The sequence below is a fragment of the Cibotium barometz genome, chromosome 22, assembly GCF_041138505.1.
Source record: "Cibotium barometz isolate CiBa-2024 chromosome 22, ASM4113850v1, whole genome shotgun sequence".
Classification (NCBI taxonomy): domain Eukaryota; kingdom Viridiplantae; phylum Streptophyta; class Polypodiopsida; order Cyatheales; family Cibotiaceae; genus Cibotium; species Cibotium barometz.
This window is the reverse complement of record NC_141067.1, coordinates 3358179-3380628: the sequence shown is the minus strand read 5'-3', so window position 1 is coordinate 3380628 and position 22450 is coordinate 3358179.

The following is a 22450-nucleotide window of genomic DNA, read 5'->3' as shown; positions in this document are numbered from 1 at the left end:
TTGGGCCGTACTCGAATGAAAACCAAAACCTTGGTATCCAAAACACCGATTTTCACTTCTGAACTCATTGTTCTGAATCCTTAAAACAGGCGTGACTCCTGAGAAGTATTCTAGGGAAAGGGTCTTCCTTTTTTAAACAAAATCTTTCTTTTATTTTAGAGAGGGAATAATTATAAGATCAAAAAGGGAGATTCTTACTCCTGTATACCTCGAAGGCTGGGGAGGAATCTTACATTCTACCCCACTTAAAAAAGTGCGAGATGTCCTCATCTCGCAAGGTAGAGGACAACTCTTTTTCTTAAGATCCAATTTTATTCTGGGGTTCCTTATATTCTTGTCAACCCAACAGAATACTGGGATAAATATCCTTATATAGAACTCATCATTAAATAACAATTCATTCAGATCATATCTTTAACATGATAATGGTCCATTAGACCGAAAAATTTCCTTCTGAACATTCCTCCACGGGAATTTCAGTCAAGTAAGTTCTCAATTTGTCATCCCTTAACTTGATCTACCGGTCAAGTGTTAACAGTAGCAATTTGACAGCACAATCCACTAATCTCATAGTGATTTGCTGAATTCATTATCATCGTTCCAGTTATGAATATCATCACAGGCACTCGTCCCATTCATCCTCATTGTGGTTTTGCTCAGGTTATTATATTTCAACTAAATTTCAGAAATCATCATTTTTCAATCAGAATCCAAATCAATTCATCAATTCTCAAACAGAATTAAAAATCATTTCAACCACATTCGAAATCATCATCTGGATAGCATTAACACTTATAATTTCAAGTCTTAGATTTACTCGTATATACTGTGTAAGATTCCTCCCCAGCCTCTCAAATTGTCCAGCTTATTTCCCTGTAATCAATTTCCTCTTCAGAAATATAAGAGATCTTGTCTCTGCCTGTTTTGGCATAGAGAGAGAAAATATTCTAGAGAGAGAATATTCACATTTTGAATATTTTTGGATAGAAAAATATCTCATCTTATTAAAATGAATTCCCCTGAATGTGCAATTGGAATTAATTGGAAATGGGTATAAAGGACCTTAGCCTAAGGGTCTAGATTTTCAGAAATTTAAGATTATGGTCCAATTAAGGTTCCTTTGGGCCAATAGCATCAATCCATGTGTAGGGAGGAGATAAATCCAATTTGTAAAAGAAGATACCCAAAAATGAGTAAATGCTCACATAAGATGAAGAGTTGACTATGTACAAGGTTTATTAGTAAGAAACTATAAGTAATATAAAAAAATATGAGATATTTTGGGTATCCAAAAATGAGTAAATGCTCACATAAGATGAAGAGTTGAAAATGTACAAGGTTTATTAGTAAAAAACTATGAGCAATATTAAAAATATGATATTTTGGGTATAATAATTCCATTTTGACACATATGTAAGGAAGGGGAGTCCATTAAAGGAGGTGCATATTTCACATGCTTGAATGAGTTTTAAACTCAAAATTAATGTGATATTTTTCTCTCCTCTCTCTTGAATCAAACCAAATCAAAATGGAACCAAACCGAATAAAAAAGGAACCAAACTAGGTCCAAATCTAGTCCAAATTCAACCAAACTGAATTTAGAAAATTCTAGAATTCAGTTAGCTTTGGTTAGAGCTTCCCTCTCCTATAAATAGAACATGATTCCTTTGAAAAAAATAGAAGAATTTTACTATACTAGAGTTATGTTGAAATAATGCTAATTTCTACTATTCTCTAAAATTCTCTCCAAATTGAAGAAATTGGAGCTTCCCTCTTTCTTCAATCCCCATTGGTGGCTCCATCAACATACTTAACCAATTGATTGGTTGGGGGCCTCTACCGTGAACAAAGAATCAAGCAATTTTTAAGGTAATTAGTGAATTTTGATCATTTTCTATAATTTCTCAATGTTTCTCTCTTCTCAACCCCTCTCAAGCTAGAGAAGCTTAATTGGAATGGTTTTTGAATGCTATTAAAGTTAATTGATGAATGGTAGTGAAGAGTTACATAATTTGATGAATGCTATTGAAGTTAATTGATTAATGATAGTTAAGAATTACATAAATTTCTATTTATGCTTAATTCTAATGGTTTTTATGTAATTTCTCTCTCTCACTCAAGAAATGGTCATACTCATGACCCATTCTCAATCCAAATGAAGCTTTTCATAAAGCTTTTCCTTAATCCAAGATTAATCTATGCTTGAGGTCAAATTAATGGCTTTTTTCTATGCTTTTAGTTTATGTATTTCATGAATATTGATGATTCAACCCATTATTGGGTTAATGATCCAATTAGGGATCATTCTAATCATTTCCTTAATGATAAGCTTTATCCTTCAAAATAAATTGAGATTTATCAGTCATAGTAGTGGAGCTATGGCAAAATTTTTATAAAAATTACACATAAAATAATTTTATTCAAAGCATGAAAAGAGAACTTCCTACCATATTCTAGGAATTATCATCCTAGATTAATTGAAAGAATTTTATTGTAATCATGGAGAAATTGATTTTTATGTTATGCTTAATTGATGATTATTTTATTGTAAAAGTGTTACTTTTATCATATTTGGATTTCATGCATAGAGGTATGCATAAAAGAATTATTATTTTAATATAAAAATATTTCTTTTATCATATTTGAATTTCATGCATAGAGGTATGCATAAAAGAATTATTATTTTAATATAAAAGTGTTTCTTTTATCATATTTGAGTTTCATGCATAGAGACCTATGCATAAAAGTTGATTATTTTATTATAAAAGTGTTTCTTTTATCATATTTGGATTTCATGCATAGAGGTATGCATAAAAGTTGATTATTTTATTATAAAAGTGTGACTTTTATCATAGTTGGATTTCATGCATAGAGGTATGCATAAAAATTGATTATTTTATTATAAAAGTGTGACTTTTATCATATTTGGATTTCATGCATAGAGGTATGCATAAAAGTTGATTATTTTATTATAAAAGTGTGACTTTTATCATAATTGGATTTCATGCATAGAGGTATGCATAAAAGTTGATTATTTTACTATAAAAGTGTTACTTTTATCATATTTGGATTTCATGCATAGAGGTATGCATAAAAATTGAATATTTTATTATAAAAGAGTTACTTTCAGCATAATTAAAATTCATGCATAGAGGTATGCATAAGAGATGAATATTTTATTATAAAAGTGTTACTTTTAGCATAATTGAAATTCATGCATAGAGGTATGCATAAGAGATAAATATTTTATTATAAAAGTGTTACTTTTAGCTTAATTGAATTTCATGCATAGAGGTATGCATAAGAGATGAATATTTTATTATAAAAGTGTTACTTTTAGCATAATTGAATTTCATGCATAGAGGTATGCATAAGAGATGATTATTTTATTATAAAAGTGTTACTTTTAGCATAATTGAATTTCATGCATAGAAGTATGCATAAAAGATATGGGAAGTGATAAGATATCATAAGATGCATATGAGATGAGTTAGGATGTGATAAGATGAGTTAAGAAGTGATAGGATGTGTATGGGATGAGGTAAGAAGTGTATGTGCTGGGATAAGATGTATATGGGTTATGATAGGGTGAGAATATGGATGTGAATGTGGATGGGTATGTATGGATGTATGCATGTAGATGTGGATGCATGAATGTGGATGTATGGATGTGAATGAGGATGTGGATGTGGATGCATGGATGTAAATGTGGATGTGTATGTATGGATGTATGCATGTAGATGTGGATGCATGAATGTGGATGTATGGATGTGAATGAGGATATAGATGTGGATGTATGGATGTGAATGTGTATGTAGATATGGATGTATAGATGTGAATGGGAATGTGGATGTGGATGCATGTATGTATGTGGATGTGGATGTATGAATGAGGATGTGATAATGGATGTATGCATGTGGATGTGGATATGGATATGTATGTATGAATGTGGATATGGGATGTGGATGTATAAATGAGGATGTGAAAATGGAGATAAGCATGTAGATGTGGATGTATGGATGTATGCATGTAGATGTGGATGCATGAATGTGGATGTATGGATGTGAATGAGGATGTGGATGTGGATGCATGGATGTAAATGTGGATGTGTATGTATGGATGTATGCATGTAGATGTGGATGCATGAATGTGGATGTATGGATGTGAATGAGGATATAGATGTGGATGTATGGATGTGAATGTGCATGTATATATGGATGTATAGATGTGAATGGGAATGTGGATGTGGATGCATGTATGTATGTGGATGTGGATGTATGAATGAGGACGTGATAATGGATGTATGCATGTGGATGTGGATATGGATGTGTATGTATGAATGTGGATATGGGATGTGGATGTATAAATGAGGATGTGAAAATGGAGATAAGCATGTAGATGTGGATGTATGGATGTGAATGTGGATGTGGATGTGGATGTATGGATGTGGATATGGATGTGAATATATGATATGTGATGTGAAGGAATCTGAAGTGAAGAGATGGAAAATGAGGTGATTGGATGAGTACACATATAAATGGAATGTGGAATGAGTAATGTGGATTAATGAGGGATAATGTGGAAAAATGAGAGTTAATATAGAAACTGTATTTGTAAACTGTTTGTAAATGCTGTTTGTAAATGGCTGTTTTATGTCAAGAATGCTGGGGAAGCATTTTGACCGTCTTGTGATAAAGGTCGTAGAGACCTAACTGATAAAGTTGCAACTGCTGGACGGAGAGTCAATGGAGGACGTCTCGCGTAGCAAAGTCGGCCGAGGTCTTGACCAGCCTCGGTTCGATTATAATGGTGAGCTTCCGGTACGGTGGATGAGGGACCAAGGAAGCGGCCTATGAGTGAAGCGCTAGGTCACCTGCGAAGGATCCTAGAGGGTGCTGACCATACGGTGCTCGGGCTCTGGGTCGCCTAGGATACCCACGTGTGTGTCGAGGAAGATATTGTTGGAACAAGGAGTAAGAGTTGTTTTTCTGAAACCGGGCATGGATCTAGTTGATTGACCTTGCTGGTCTTCAATGGATGAGTCCATGGCTCTTTTTATGGATCTGTTAGTTGATCTTGCTGATCTTCAACGAGAGTCCATCTTGATTTTTATAAGTGATTATATTGCCGAGTATTATGGGTTAGGAACTATTGAAAAGGCCCCTGAGTGGACAGGTGGTGAGCGTTCTAGTTGCCAATGATGCCATAGATACTCTGATGAAGGAATGATGGGAAATTTGAGAATCAACCGGATAATTTGGAAGATTGTGATCATTGATACTATGGTTTCATTAAAGGATTGTTCTAAAGTTAGCTGATGCTAAGAAAAAGGCAATTTCATATTGGGTGTGTAAGTGGTGTGCCTAATTTTATGTTTGCATGAACTTCCGGCTAGGGGGCCTTGGAACTCTTTTCCTTGGTACCCGGGACAAAACCTAACAGGGATTTAATATTCACGTGATCACAAGATTTTTTGTGATAATAACACATGTGAACAAGTTTTTCACATGTTCTCATGTTACCGTTCACAAAATAACAGGTCACTTGCCAAAGCTTGGCTACACATGGGAATAAGCTATTCATATGTTCTCATGTTACCATCTTCACATAATAGCAGGTCCGTGGCCACCTAAGAAGATTTTTTATGCGCAACAAAGATAATTTTTTAAGACCCTTGTGAAAGCTTTGTGAATGTAACATGTGATCACAAGATTTTTTGTGTTATTAACATATGTTATTAACATGTTCACATGTTTTCGTTTACGTCAGTGAAATCCCTGAAACCTAACCAAATTCCAAATTGGATCCCATCACTACAGTGGTTGGGCGGTTGGCTAACCCATGGGATCGGATGGGGTTAGGCTGGACTGATGGATCCGTAAATCGAGATTTAATTTCTATTACTACGATAGATGAAGTAAATCTCGGATAGTAATTGTTCTATGGATAGGAATCAACGGCTATGCCTCTTGATGGGGAAAAAAGTGTTGATCCCAATGATCCAAATGCAAGTTTCTTCCTTGATCTGACCAAGTACCGTTAGAGGCGCAGTCGGATCAGTTTGATCAATAATGGTCTTGACTACGTTAGAGTAAAGAGTTATCCTGGTGGAATCGCCCGTGCTTTCTGGATAAGGAAAGTTTTTCCGAGTTCGGTTTTGGAAAAACTGACGGATTAGTCTCTTGTCCGGATATCTGTGTGGGCGAGGCCCCGAGTGTGAGACCCTGACCCGCGCAAGATGTGTTACTTCCGCTGCTAGCACCCCGAATCCGTTGCGCGGTGGGAACAGGGATCTCACAGTTGGTATCAGAGCGAATTGGCTAATAAAGATCAACTGAAAAGCCAAATATGTCAAAAATTAATCAAGTAGCACAAAAAGGTTATAATTGTGTGATATAATTCATACAAATTGATATTCAAACTAATTTTGTAAATTAGTAATTGGGTCTTCAAATGGAAGTACCGCAATTATATGGAACCCTGACTTGCTTCAGGCTTAGACATGATAGTATTTACCTTATAATTCCAAGTATCATGACTAACCATATATACCGAGGGTATAACTGTAGCTCTTTACCGGCAGTATATACGAGTAAGTCTAAGACTTGAAATTATAATCATTAATGCTATCTAGTTGATGAATTCGAATGTGGTTGATATGATTTTTAATTCTGTTTGGGAACTGATGAATTGATTTGGATTCTGATTGAAAAATGATGATCCCTGAAAATGGGTTGAAATGTAATAAGCTGAGCGAAACCACAATGAGGGTGAATGGGACGAGTCCCTGTGATGATATTCATAACTGGAATGACGATAATGAATTCAGCAAATCACTATGAGATTAGTGGATTGTGCTGTCAGATTGCTACTGTTAACACTCCGGTAGACCAAGTTAAGGGATGACAAATTAAGAACTTACTTGACTGAAATTTCCGTGGAGGAATGTTCAGAAAGAAATTTGCGGTCTAATGGACCATTATCGCGTTAAAAATATGAATGTTATGATCCGAATGAATTATATTTAATGATGAGTTCTATATAAGGAATATTTATCCCAGTATTCTGTTGAGTTGACCAGAATATAAGGAACCCCAGAATAAATTGGATCTTAAGAAAAAGAGTTGTCCTCTACCTTGCGAGATGAGGACATCTCGCATTTTTAAGTGGGGTAGAATGTAAGATTCTCCTCCAGCCTTCGAGGTATACAGGAGTAAGAATATCCCTTTTTGATCTTATAATTATTCCCTCTCTAAAATAAAAGACAGATTCTGTTTAAAAAAGGAAGACCCTTTCCCTGGAATACTTCTTAGGAGTCACGCCTGTTTTAAGGATTCAGAACACTGAGTTCAGAAGTGAAAATCGGTGTTTTGGATACCAAGGTTTTGGTCATCAGTTAAAAAGACTGCCCGACTCCTACCATGAAAAGGACACAGGGAAGTCTAGAACCTAAATTCAGAGACCAATTCCTTCATACCAATCTAATCAGGGTCCGTCTCTCAGACAAGATTGCTTAACTCCATTAACTAGGTCCGATCCACTGATTAGGGTCGAGATGACTAGTCAAATGCTTGGCGACTTAGAGCAACAGATGCAAGCAATTCATAAAGATATAAACACTGTCCAGGATCGACAGAGAAAATATACAGATAAGAAGAGGACAATCAGAGAATTCAAAGAAGCAGTTATAGTCTTCATTTGAATACGGACAATCAGAGAATTCAAAGAAGCAGTTATAGTCTTCATTTGAATACGGACTAAAAGAATTTCTTTATCTCTAGGGGAGTATAAGTAGTTATCCCCCAGATATTGTGGACCAAAGAAAGTAGGTGACTTAGCCTACGAACTTCTTTTATCTCTTCATCTCAAAGTTCTTAATGCCTTCTATAGAAAAATGTGCTAAACCCAAATCATGGAAAGACGGTAAAACTTCAGTGGCAAGATACCGTTGGCTTCTAGGTTACGCTAGCTCCTTTCTTTATATAAGTCGTAACTTTTACTTGTCGCTCATCAAAATAATCTTAATTCCATCGATCTCCTTTCTTTCTTAATCTCCTTCATGGCTTGGCAACAAGAATTAGTTTTATCCATCAAGATTTCTCACCTTTAAGACGCAAGCGAGTCTCTGAAGAAGGATTTTATAGAACAGTATGAGCGCTCACTTTTTCCTCACTTGGAAACTTTTGTAGCTCAGACCAAATGGCGGACCTATCAAGACATAACTAGGGTAACACCCTGGGGTCAGTAGCACTTTCGTAACAATGTCCGCTTGGCCATGGTTATTGAAGCCTTGGGTTTGGGTCCCCGATACTACTACGTTATGAGATCAAGATATCTTGGGTTTTCTGAGCGGGTCTTCTTACTGGCGTGTTTTCTTCCTCATCACAAGATATGCCTTTACCCCATTTTTGGCTTGCCTCTCTCAAAGGTCCTTTTGTTAGATCACCTCATACCACTGAGATAGGTGCGGCAATAACCAACAGAATTATTCCCATAGATGAGTTACCTTATACATGCATAGCTTGTGAGTGCTGCTTTTGTGATCATATGATGGACGGGCTTATGGAAGTGTAAAGAGTTCTTCTATCTTTACTGTATATGTTCCAAGAATGAATAAAGTTTAAATCTTGTTCTTGTCTTGAATCTTACTCTCCGTGAGACTTTTTTTTTGGTGGTTAATCTTAATTAAATTTTTCTCTAAGTCTCATATTCGTGCATCTTGCGAAATTATCCCAAGTTTGCGAGATGAGGACATCTCGCGTTTTTCAAGTGGGAGAGAATGTAAGATTCCTCCCCAGCCTCTCAAAATGTCCAGCATATTCCCCTGTAATCAATTCCCTCTTCAGAAATATAAGAGATCTCGTCTCTGCCTGTTTTGGCATAGAGAGAGAATATTCAGATTTTGAATATTTTTGGATAGAAAAATATCTCATCTTATCAAAATGAATTCCCCTGAAATAGAAATTGAGAAATAATTTTTCAATGTGCAATTGGAATTAATTGGAAATGGGTATAAAGGACCTTAGCCTAAGGGAGTCCATTAAAGGAGGTGCATATTTCACATGCTTGAATGAGTTTTAAACTCAAAATTAATGTGATATTTTTATCACTCCTCTCTCTTGAATCAAACCAAATCAAAATGGAACCAAACCGAATAAAAAAGGAACCAAACTAGGTCCAAATCTAGTCCAAATTCAACCAAACTGAATTTGGAAAATTCTAGAATTCAGTTAGCTTTGGTTAGAGCTTCCCTCTCCTATAAATAGAACATGAGTCCTTTGAAAAAAATAGAAGAATTTTACTATACTAGAGTTATGCTGAAATAATGCTAATTTCTACTATTCTCTAAAATTCTCTCCAAATTGAAGAAATTGGAGCTTCCCTCTTTCTTCAATCCCCATTGGTGGCTCCATCAACATACTTAACCAATTGATTGGTTGGGGGCCTCTACCGTGAACAAAGAATCAAGCAATTTATAAGGTAATTAGTGAATTTTGATCATTTTCTATAATTTCTCAATGTTTCTCTCTTCTCAACCCCTCTCAAGCTAGAGAAGCTTAATTGGAATGGTTTTTGAATGCTATTGAAGTTAATTGATGAATGGTAGTGAAGAGTTACATAATTTGATGAATGCTATTGAAGTTGATTGATTAATGATAGTTAAGAATTACATAAATTTCTATTTATGCTTAATTCTAATGGTTTTTATGTAATTTCTCTCTCTCACTCAAGAAATAGTCATACTCATGACCCATTCTTAATCCAAATGAAGCTTTTCATAAAGCTTTTTCTTAATCCAAGATTAATCTATGCTTGAGGTCAAATTAATGGCTTTTCTCTATGCTTTTAGTTTATGTATTTCATGAATATTGATGATTCAACCCATTATTGGGTTAATGATCCAATTTGGGATCATTCTAATCATTTTCTTAATGATAAGCTTTATCCTTCAAAATAAATTGAGATTTATTAGTCATAGTAGCGGAGCTATGGCAAAATTTTTAGAAAAATTACACATAAAATAATTTTATTCAAAGCATGAAAAGAGAACTTCCTACCATATTCTAGGAATTATCATCCTAGATTAATTGAAAGAATTTTATTGTAATCATGGAGAAATTGATTTTTATGTTATGCATAATTGATGATTATTTTATTGTAAAAGTGTTACTTTTATCATATTTGGATTTCATGCATAGAGATATGCATAAAAGAATTATTATTTTAATATAAAAGTGTCTCTTTTATCATATTTGGATTTCATGCATAGAGGTATGCATAAAAGAATTATTATTTTAATATAAAAGTGTTTCTTTTATCATATTTGAATTTCATGCATAGAGGTATGCATAAAAGTTGATTATTTTATTATAAAAGTGTTTCTTTTATCATATTTGGATTTCATGCATAGAGGTATGCATAAAAGTTGATTATTTTATTATAAAAGTGTGACTTTTATCATAGTTGGATTTCATGCATAGAGGTATGCATAAAAGTTGATTATTTTATTATAAAAGTGTGACTTTTATCATATTTGGATTTCATGCATAGAGGTATGCATAAAAGTTGATTATTTTATTATAAAAGTGTGACTTTTATCATAATTGGATTTCATGCATAGAGGTATGCATAAAAGTTGATTATTTTATTATAAAAGTGTTACTTTTAGCATAATTGGATTTCATGCATAGAGGTATGCATAAGAGATGAATATTTTATTATAAAAGTGTTACTTTTAGCATAATTGAAATTCATGCATAGAGGTATGCATAAGAGATGAATTTTTTTTTATAAAAGTGTTACTTTTAGCATAATTGAAATTCATTGATAGAGGTATGCATAAGAGATGAATATTTTATTATAAAAGTGTTACTTTTAGCATAATTGAATTTCATGCATAGAGGTATGCATAAGAGATGAATATTTTATTATAAAAGTGTTACTTTTAGCTTAATTGAATTTCATGCATAGAGGTATGCATAAGAGATGAATATTTTATTATTAAAGTGTTACTTTTAGCATAATTGAATTTCATGCATAGAGGTATGCATAAGAGATGATTATTTTATTATAAAAGTGTTACTTTTAGCATAATTGAATTTCATGCATAGAAGTATGCATAAAAGATATGGGAAGTGATAAGATATGATAAGATGCATATGAGATGAGTTAGGATGTGATAAGATGAGTTAAGAAGTGATAGGATGTGTATGGGATGAGGTAAGAAGTGTATGTGATGGGATAAGATGTATATGGGTTGTGATAGGGTGAGAATACAAATGTGAATGTGGATGGGTATGTATGGATGTATGCATGTAGATGTGGATGCATGAATGTGGATGTATGGATGTGAATGAGGATGTGGATGTGGATGCATGGATGTAAATGTGGATGTGTATGTATGGATGTATGCATGTAGATGTGGATGCATGAATGTGGATGTATGGATGTGAATGAGGATATAGATGTGGATGTATGGATGTGAATGTGCATGTAGATATGGATGTATAGATGTGAATGGGAATGTGGATGTGGATGCATGTATGTATGTGGATGTGGATGTATGAATGAGGACGTGATAATGGATATATGCATGTGGATGTGGATATGGATGCGTATGTATGAATGTGGATATGGGATGTGGATGTATAAATGAGGATATGAAAATGGAGATAAGCATGTAGATGTGGATGTATGGATGTATAAATGAGGATGTGAAAATGGAGATAAGCATGTAGATGTGGATGTATGCATGTAGATGTGGATGCATGAATGTGGATGTATGGATGTGAACGAGGATGTGGATGTGGATGCATGGATGTAAATGTGGATGTGTATGTATGGATGTATGCATGTAGATGTGGATGCATGAATGTGGATGTATGAATGTGAATGAGGATATAGATGTGGATGTATGGATGTGAATGTGCATGTAGATATGGATGTATAGATGTGAATGGGAATGTGGATGTGGATGCATGTATGTATGTGGATGTGGATGTATGAATGAGGACGTGATAATGGATGTATGCATGTGGATGTGGATATGGATGTGTATGTATGAATGTGGATATGGGATGTGGATGTATAAATGAGGATGTGAAAATGGAGATAAGCATGTAGATGTGGATGTATGGATGTGAATGTGGATGTGGATGTGGATGTATAAATGTGGATATGGATGTGAATATATGATATGTGATGTGAAGGAATCTGAAGTGAAGAGATGGAAAATGAGGTGATTGGATGAGTACACATATAAATGGAATGTGGAATAAGTAATGTGGATTAATGAGGGATAATGTGGAAAAATGAGAGTTAATATAGAAACTGTATTTGTAAACTGTTTGTAAATGCTGTTTGTAAATGGCTGTTTTATGTCAAGAATACTGGGGAAGCATTTTGACCATCTTGTGATTAAGGTCGTAGAGACCTAACTGATAAAGTTGCAACTGCTGACGGAGAGTCAATGGAGGACGTCTCGCGTAGCAAAGTCGGCCGAGGTCTTGACCAGCTTCGGTTCGATTAAAATGGTGAGCTTCCGGTACGGTGGATGAGGGACCAAGGAAGCGGCCTATGAGTGAAGTGCTAGGTCACCTGCGAAGGATCCTAGAGGGTGCTGACCATACGGTGCTCGGGCTCTGGGTCGCTAGGATACCCACGCGTGCGTCGAGGAAGATATTGGAACAAGGAGTAAGAGTTGTTTTTCTGAAACCGGGCATGGATCTGGTTGATTGACCTTGCTGGTCTTCAATGGATGAGTCCATGGCTCTTTTTTTATGGATCTGTTGGTTGATCTTGCTGATCTTCAACGAGAGTCCATCTTGATTTTATTAAGTGATTATATTGCCGAGTATTATGGGTTAGGAAATATTGAAAAGGCCCCTGAGTGGACAGGTGGTGAGCGTTCTAGTTGCCAATGATGCCATAGATACTCTGATGAAGGAATGATGGGAAATTTGAGAATCAACCGGATAATTTGGAAGACTGTGATCAGTGGTACTATGGTTTCATTAAAGGATTGTTTTAAAGTTAGCTGATGCTAACTTTAAAACAAATTGCCTTTTTCTTAGCTGATGCTAAGAAAAAGACAATTTCATATTGGGTGTGTAAGTGGTGTGCCTAATTTTATGTTTGCATGAACTTCCGGCTAGGGGGCCTTGGAACTCTTTTCCTTGGTACCCGGGACAAAACCTAACCAAATTCTAAATTGGATCCCATCATTACAGTGGTTGGGCGGTTGGCTAACCCATGGGATCGGATGGGGTTAGGCTGGACTGATGGATCCGTAAATTGAGATTTAATTTCTATTACTACGATAGATGAAGTAAATCCCGGATAGTAATTGTTCTATGGATAGGAATCAACGGCTGTGCCTCTTGATGGGGAAAAAAGCGTTGATCCCAATGATCCAAGTGCAAGTTTCTTCCTTGATCTGACCAAGTACCGTTAGAGGTGCAGTCAGATCAGTTTGATTAATAATGATCTTGACTACGTTAGAGTAAAGAGTTATCCTGGTGGAATCGCCCGTGCTTTCCGGATAAGGGAAGTTTTTCCGGGTTCGATTTTGGAAAAACCGACGGATTAGTCTCTTGTCCGGATATCCGTGGGCGAGGCCCCGAGTGTGAGACCCTGACCCGTGCAAGATGTGTTACTTCCGCTGCTAGCACCCCGAATCCGTTGCGCGGTGGAAACAGGGATCTCACATACTATCAGTAAAGAGCTGCAGTTATACTCTCGGTATATACGGGTAGTCACGGCCCTTGGAATTATAAGGTAAATACCATCATGTCTAGGCCTCAAGCAAGTTAGGGATTCTATATAATTGTGGTACTTCCATCTGAAGACCAATTACCAAATTACGAATTTCAATTTGAATATCAAATTGTATGAATTATATCACACAATTACAACCTTTTTTTTAATAAATTTTTTGACATATTTGTCTTCTCAGTTGATCTTTAATCGCTCTAATACCAACTGTGAGATCCCCCTGTTCCCACCGAGCAACGGATTTGGTACCTAGCAGCGGAAGTAGCACTTCTCGCACGGGACAGGGGTCCCACATTCGGGGCCTCATCCACGGATATCCGGACAAGAGACTAATCCGTCGGTTTTTCCAAAATCGGACTCGGAAAAACTTCCCTTACCCGGAAAGCACGGGCGATTCCACCAGGATAACTTTTTACTCTAACGTAGTCAAGACCATTACTGATCAAGCTGATCCGATTGCACCTATAAAGATACTCGGTCAGTCAAGGAAGAAACTTGCACTTGGATCATTAGGATCAACGCTTTTTTTCCCATCAAGGAGGCACAGCCGTTGATTCCTATCCATAGAACAATTACTATCCGAGATTTACTTTATCTATCATAATAACAGAATTTGAGTCTCTATTTACGGATCCATCAGTCCAGCCTAACCCCATCCAGTCCCATGGGTTAGCCAACCGCCCAACCACTGTAGTGAGATGAGATCCAATTTGGAATTTGGTTAGGTTTTGTCCCGGGTACCAAGGCCCCCTAGCCGGAAGTTCATGCAAACATAAAATTAGCCACACCACTTACACACCCAATATGAAATTACCTTTTCACAGATTCAACCAGTTTTAAAACAATCCTTTAATGAAACCATAGTACCACTGATCACAATCTTCCAAATTATCCGGTTGATTCTTAATTTCCCATCATTCCTTCATCAGAGTATCTATGGCATCATTGGCAACTAGAACGCTCACCACCTGTCCACTTAGGGGCCTTTTCAATAGTTCCTAGCCCATAATACTCGGCAACATAATCACTTATAAAAATCAAGATGGACTCTCGTTGAAGATCAGCAAGATCAACCAACAGATCCATATAAAGAGCCATGGACTCATCCATTGAAGACCAGCAAGGTCAATCAACCAGATCCATGCCCGGTTTCACAAAACAACTCTTACTCCTTGTTCCAATATCTTCCTCGACGCACGCGTGGGTATCCTAGGCGACCCAAAGCCTGAGCACCCTCTAGGATCCTTCGCAGTTGACCTAGCACTTCACTCATAGGCCACTTCCTTGGTCCCTCATCCACCGTACCGGAAGCTCACCATTTTAATCGAACCGAGGCTGGTCAAGACCTCGGTCGACCTTGCTATGCGAGACGTCCTCCATTGACTCTCCGTCAGCAGTTGCAACTTTATCAGTTAGGTCTCCACGACCTTAATCACAAGACGGTCAAAATGCTTTCCCAGCATTCTTGACATAAAACAGTCATTTACAAACAGTTTACAAATACAGTTTCTATATTAACTCTCATTTTTTCACATTATCCCTCATCAATCCACATTACTTATTCCACATTCCATTTATATGTGTACTCATCCCATCACATCATTTTCCATCTTATCACTTCAGATTCCTTCACATCGCATATCATATATTCACATCCATACATATATCCACATCCACATCCATACATCCACATCCACATCCACATCCATACATCCACATCCACATTCACATCCATACATCCACATCTACATCCATGCATCTATTTTCACATCCACATCTACATGCACATTCATGCATCCTCATCCATACATCCACATCTACATGCATATTCACATCCATACATCCACATCTATATGCGTACATTCACATCTACATGCATACATCCACATCCCATCCATGCATCTACATCCACATCCTCATTTACATCCATACATCCACATTCACACTCACATCTACATGCATACATCCATACATACACATCCACATTTACATCCATGCATCCACATCCACATCCTCATTCACATCCATACATCCACATTCATGCATCCACATCTACATGCATACATCCATACATACCCATCCACATTCACATCCATATTCTCACCCTATCACAACCCATATACATCTTAATCCCATCACATACACTTCTTACCTCATCCCATACACATCCTATCACTTCTTAACTCATCTTATCACATCCTAACTCATCTCATATGCATCTTATCACATCTTATCACTTCCCATATCTTTTATGCATACCTCTATGCACGAAATTCAATTATGCTAAAAGTAACACTTTTATAATAAAATAATCATCTTTTATGCATACCTCTATGCATGAAATTCAATTATGCTAAAAGTAACTCTTTTATAATAAAATATTAATCTCTTATGCATACCTCTATGCATGAAATTCAATTATGCTAAAAGTAACTCTTTTATAATAAAATATTCATCTCTTATGCATACCTCTATGCATGAAATTCAATTATGCTAAAAGTAACTCTTTTATAATAAAATATTTATCTCTTATGCATACCTCTATGCATGAAATTCAATTATGCTAAAAGTAACACTTTTATAATAAAATATTCATCTTTTACGCATACCTCTATGCATGAAATTCAATTATGCTAAAAGTAACTCTTTTATAATAAAATATTCATCTGTTATGCATACCTCTATGCATGAAATTCAATTATGCTAAAAGTAACTCTTTTATAATAAAATATTCATCTGTTATGCATACCTCTATGCATGAAATTCAATTATGCTAAAAGTAACACTTTTATAATAAAATTTTCATCTCTATGGCATACCTCTATGCATGAAAATCAATTATGCATAATATAAAAATCAATTTCTCTAGGATTACAATGAATATCTTTCAATTAATCTAGGATGATAATTCCTAGAATATGGTAGGAAATCCTCTTTCATGCTTTGAATGAAATTATTTTATGCGTAATTTTTATAAAATTTTTGCCATAGCTCCGCTGCTATGACTGATAAATCTCAATTTTTCTAAGGGATAAAGCTTATCATTAAGGAAATAATTAGAATGATCCCCAATTGGATCATTAATCCGTAACAGATTGAATCATCAATATTCATGAAATACATAAACTAAAAGCATAGGGAAAGCTATTAATTTGGTCTTAAGCATAGATTAATCTTGGATTAAGAAAAAACTTTATGAAAAGCTTCATTTGGATTGAGAAATGGTCATGAGTATGACCATTTCTTGAGTGTGAGAGAGATATTACATAAAAACCATTAGAATTAAGCATAAATGAAAATTTATGTAATTCTTTACTATCATTCATTAATTACTTCAATAGCATTCAAAAAAACCATTTAAATTAAGCTTCTCAAGCTTGAGAGGGGTTGAGAAGAGAGAAACATTGAGAAAATATAGAAAAGATCAAAATTCACTACACTTACCTTACAAATTGCTTGATTCTTTGTTCACGGTAGAGGTCCCCAACCAATCAATTGGTTTAGTATGTTGATGGAGCCACCAATGGAGATTGAAGAACGAGAGAAGCTCCAATTTCTTACAAATTGGAGAGAATTTTAGAGAATAGTAAATATTAGCATTATTTCAGTATAGTTCTAGAATAGTAAAATTCTCCTCCTTTTTTTTCAAAGGATTCATGTTCTATTTATAGGAGAGGGAGGTTCTAACCAAAGCTAACTGATTTCTAGAATTTTCCAATTTCAGTTTGGTTGAATTTGGACTAGATTTGGACCTAGTTTGGTTCCTTTTTGATTCGGTTTGGTTCCTTTTTGATTTGGTTTGGTTCAAGAGAGAGGAGAGACAAAAATATCACATTATTTTTTAGTTTAAAACTCATTCAAGCATGTGAAATATGCACCTCCTTTAATGGACTCCCCTTCCTTACATATTTGTCAAAATGGAATCATTATACCCAAAATATCTCATATTTTTAATATTGCTCATAGTTTTTTACTAATAAACCTTGTACATTTGCAACTCTTCATCAAATTGAGCATTTACTCATTTTTTGATACCCAAAATATCTCATATTTTTAATATTTCTCATAGTTTTTTTTAACTAATAAACCTTGTACATTTTCAACTCTTCATCTTATGTGAGCATTTACTCATTTTTGGATACCCAAAATATCTCATATTTTTGATATTACTCATAGTTTCTTACTAATAAACCTTGTACATAGTCAACTCTTCATCTTATGTGAGCATTTACTCATTTTTGGGTATCTTCTTTTACAAAGTATCTATGGCATCATTGGCAACTAGAATGCTCACCACCTGTCCACTCAGGGGCCTTTTCAATAGTTCCTAGCCCATAATACTCGGCAATATAATCACTTATAAAAATCAAGATGGACTCTCATTGAAGATCAGCAAGATCAACCAACAGATCCATATAAAGAGCCATGGACTCATCCATTGAAGACCAGCAAGGTCAATCAACCAGATCCATGCCCGGTTTCACAAAACAACTCTTACTCCTTGTTCCAATATCTTTCTCGATGCACGCGTGGGTATCCTAGGCGACCCAGAGCCCGAGCACCCTCTAGGATCCTTCATAGGTGACCTAGCGCTTCACTCATAGGCCGCTTCCTTGGTCCCTCATCCACCGTACCGGAAGCTCACCATTTTAATCGAACCGAGGCTGGTCAAGACCTCGGTCGACCTTGCTATGCGAGACGTCCTCCATTGACTCTCCGTCAGCAGTTGCAACTTTATCAGTTAGGTCTCCACGACCTTAATCACAAGACGGTCAAAATGCTTTCCCAGCATTCTTGACATAAAACAGCTTCAGATTCCTTCACATCGCATATCATATATTCACATCCATACATATATCTACATCCACATCCACATTCACATCCATACATCCACATCTACATTCACATCCATACATCCACATCTACATCCATGCATCTATTTTCACATCCACATCTACATGCACATTCATGCATCCTCATCCATACATCCATATCTACATGCACATTCACATCCATACATCCACATCTATATGCGTACATTCACATCTACATACATACATCCACATCCCATCCATGCATCTACATCCACATCCTCATTTACATCCATACATCCACATTCACACTCACATCTACATGCATACATCCATACATACACATCCACATTTACATCCATGCATCCACATCCACATCCTCATTCACATTCATACATCCACATTCATGCATCCACATCTACATGCATACATCCATACATACCCATCCACATTCACATCCATATTCTCACCCTATCACAACCCATATACATCTTATCCCATCACATACACTTCTTACCTCATCCCATACACATCCTATCACTTCTTAACTCATCTTATCACATCCTAACTCATCTCATATGCGTCTTATCACATCTTATCACTTCCCATATCTTTTATGCATACCTCTATGCACGAAATTCAATTATGCTAAAAGTAACACTTTTATAATAAAATAATCATCTTTTATGCATACCTCTATGCATGAAATTCAATTATGCTAAAAGTAACACTTTTATAATAAAATATTCATCTCTTATGCATACCTCTATGCATGAAATTCAATTATGCTAAAAGTAACTCTTTTATAATAAAATATTCATCTCTTATGCATACCTCTATGTATGAAATTCAATTATTCTAAAAGTAACACTTTTATAATAAAATATTCATCTCTTATGCATACCTCTATTATGCATGAAATTCAATTATGCTAAAAGTAACTCTTTTATAATAAAATATTCATCTCTTATGCATACCTCTATGCATGAAATTCAATTATGCTAAAAGTAACACTTTTATAATAAAATTTTCATCTCTATGCATGAAAATCAATTATGCATAATATAAAAATCAATTTCTCTAGGATTACAATGAATATCTTTCAATTAATCTAGGATGATAATTCCTAGAATATGGTAGGAAATCCTCTTTCATGCTTTGAATGAAATTATTTTATGCGTAATTTTTATAAAAATTTTACCATAGCTCCGTTGCTATGACTGATAAATGAAAATTTATGTATTTCTTTACTATCATTCATTAATTACTTCAATAGCATTCAAAAAAAACCATTTCAATTAAGCTTCTCAAGCTTGAGAGGGGTTGAGAAGAGAGAAACATTGAGAAAATATAGAAAAGATCAAAATTCACTACACTTACCTTACAAATTGCTTGATTCTTTGTTCACGGTAGAGGCCCCCAACCAATCAATTGGTTTATTATGTTGATGGAGCCACCAATAGAGATTGAAGAAAGAGGGAAGCTCCAATTTCTTACAAATTGGAGAGAATTTTAGAGAATAGTAAATATTAGCATTATTTCAGTATAGTCCTAGAATAGTAAAATTCTCCTCCTTTTTTTTCAAAGAATTCATGTTTTATTTATAGGAGAGGGAGGTTCTAACCAAAGCTAACTGATTTCTAGAATTTTCCAATTTCAGTTTGGTTGAATTTGGACTAGATTTGGACCTAGTTTGGTTCCTTTTTGATTCGGTTTGGTTCCTTTTTGATTTGGTTTGGTTCAAGAGAGAGGAGAGATAAAAATATCACATTATTTTTTAGTTTAAAACTCATTCAAGCATGTGAAATATGCACCTCCTTTAATGGACTCCCCTTCCTTACATATGTGTTAAAATGGAATCATTATATCCAAAATATCTCATATTTTTAATATTGCTCATAGTTTTTTACTAATAAACCTTGTACATTTTCAACTCTTCATCTTATGTGAGCATTTACTCATTTTTTGATACCCAAAATATCTCATATTTTTAATATTGCTCATAGTTTTTTTTTACTAATAAACCTTGTACATTTTCAACTCTTCATCTTATGTGAGCATTTACTCATTTTTGGATACCCAAAATATCTCATATTTTTTATATTACTCATAGTTTCTTACTAATAAACCTTGTACATAGTCAACTCTTCATCTTATGTGAGCATTTACTCATTTTTTGGGTATCTTCTTTTGCAAAATTGGATTTATCTCCTCCCTACACATGGATTGATGCTATTGGCCCATAGGAACCTTAATTGGACCATAATCCAAAAATTTCTGAAAATCTAGACCCTTAGGCTAAGGTCCTTCATATCCTTTTTCAATTAATTCTAATTGCATATTGGAAAGTTCTTTTTGAATTTCTGTTTCAGGGGAACTTATTTTAATAAGATGAGTTATTTTTCTATCCAAAAATATTCATAATCTGAATATTCTCTCTCTAGAATATTTTCTCTCTCTATGTCAAAACTGGCAGAGACGAGATCTCTTATATTTCTGAAGAGGGAATTGATTATAGGGGAATATGCTGGACATTTTGAAAGGCTAGGGAGGAATCTTACAGTACAATCTTGTATATAAGTAAGTTTTATCTCATAACACAACACACTCTTCCATTGTGTAGAAATTGAGTCTCGATCTTGCTACTCTATTCTCTACTTTATCCTTGTGCTTATGTAGCTACCATACAAGTGAGAGAGAGGAGTGTTTGTGGTAACTACCTGGATGATAACTTAGCCGGCATGAGAATGGACAATGTGGAGCTCTTTGAAGGAAGAGAGGAGTGTGTGTGGCTACTACCTAGTGTGGACAATATGTAAGAGTTGGCATGACAACAAATGATGTGGACCTCTTTGAAGGAAGGGAGGGTTGCATGCATTACAACATATTGGTAGGTTCTTCGTGCCATGTTTTTCTTCTCTTATTAATGTGTTTTTCGGAGAGACTAGAATGAGAACACGTGCATTTATGCTTGAAAAAATTATAGGGTTCCATAATGAAGGGCCACGAGAAAAAATTCTGGGGTCTTCATTATAGGGTTCCATAATGAAGGGCCACGAGAAAAAATTCTGGGGTCTTGATTGTGAAGCCATAACAAAGGGCCATCTGAAACCAAGCTCGATCACCTGCATAGTGTGAAGTTAGCATTGGAAGGATTGGAAGGATTGGGTTGAGGGGTTAGTATGTGGTGTGCTCTTTAGACCACCAAATGATGCTTGAGAGGAGCTAGCAAGGATAGTGGGGAGATAAGTGAAAACTCTTTGTTTTGTCACCCTCTTGTATCACTCCATTAAAAAAAACAAGATCTCTCAAGTCTCTTTTGTTACCTTGTTGTCTCATTCCTTCATTAATTAATATAAATCTCATAGGAAGATGACATCTCTTGAGTTTATTTTTGTGGAGTCAATACTCTTCATGAAAATTAGACCTTCTAAAGAGTACACTTGGTGCTATGGCCTTCTTTGGCTTCCATTTTTTAATATCCATTGGGATTCCTTGCATGAAGTTGGGCTACCTTCACAACAAAAATTAGTTTCCTCTATGGGTTACTTTCCCAGAGTTTCCAGTAGCGTTTAGAGACAATGCTAGCATCCACACCGCTATCTAATAGTTGTAACTCCTTGGTACTTATGTACCATAGATAACATTGTAGTGGTCTCATCCTTTTCATAATAATGTCCCAACTTATTTATAGGCACCTTAGGTAACTTTTTCTTTTCATCACTCAAAGGAGTTTCCTCATTTGATTTTGCTATTGGGTTATATTTCACCTTGTCCTTAACAATAATTGCTCATAATCTTCCTTCCATTTAGTCCTTCAAATCTCTCCATAAATTTTCATTACCTTGGAGTAGAGTTGCTATTAA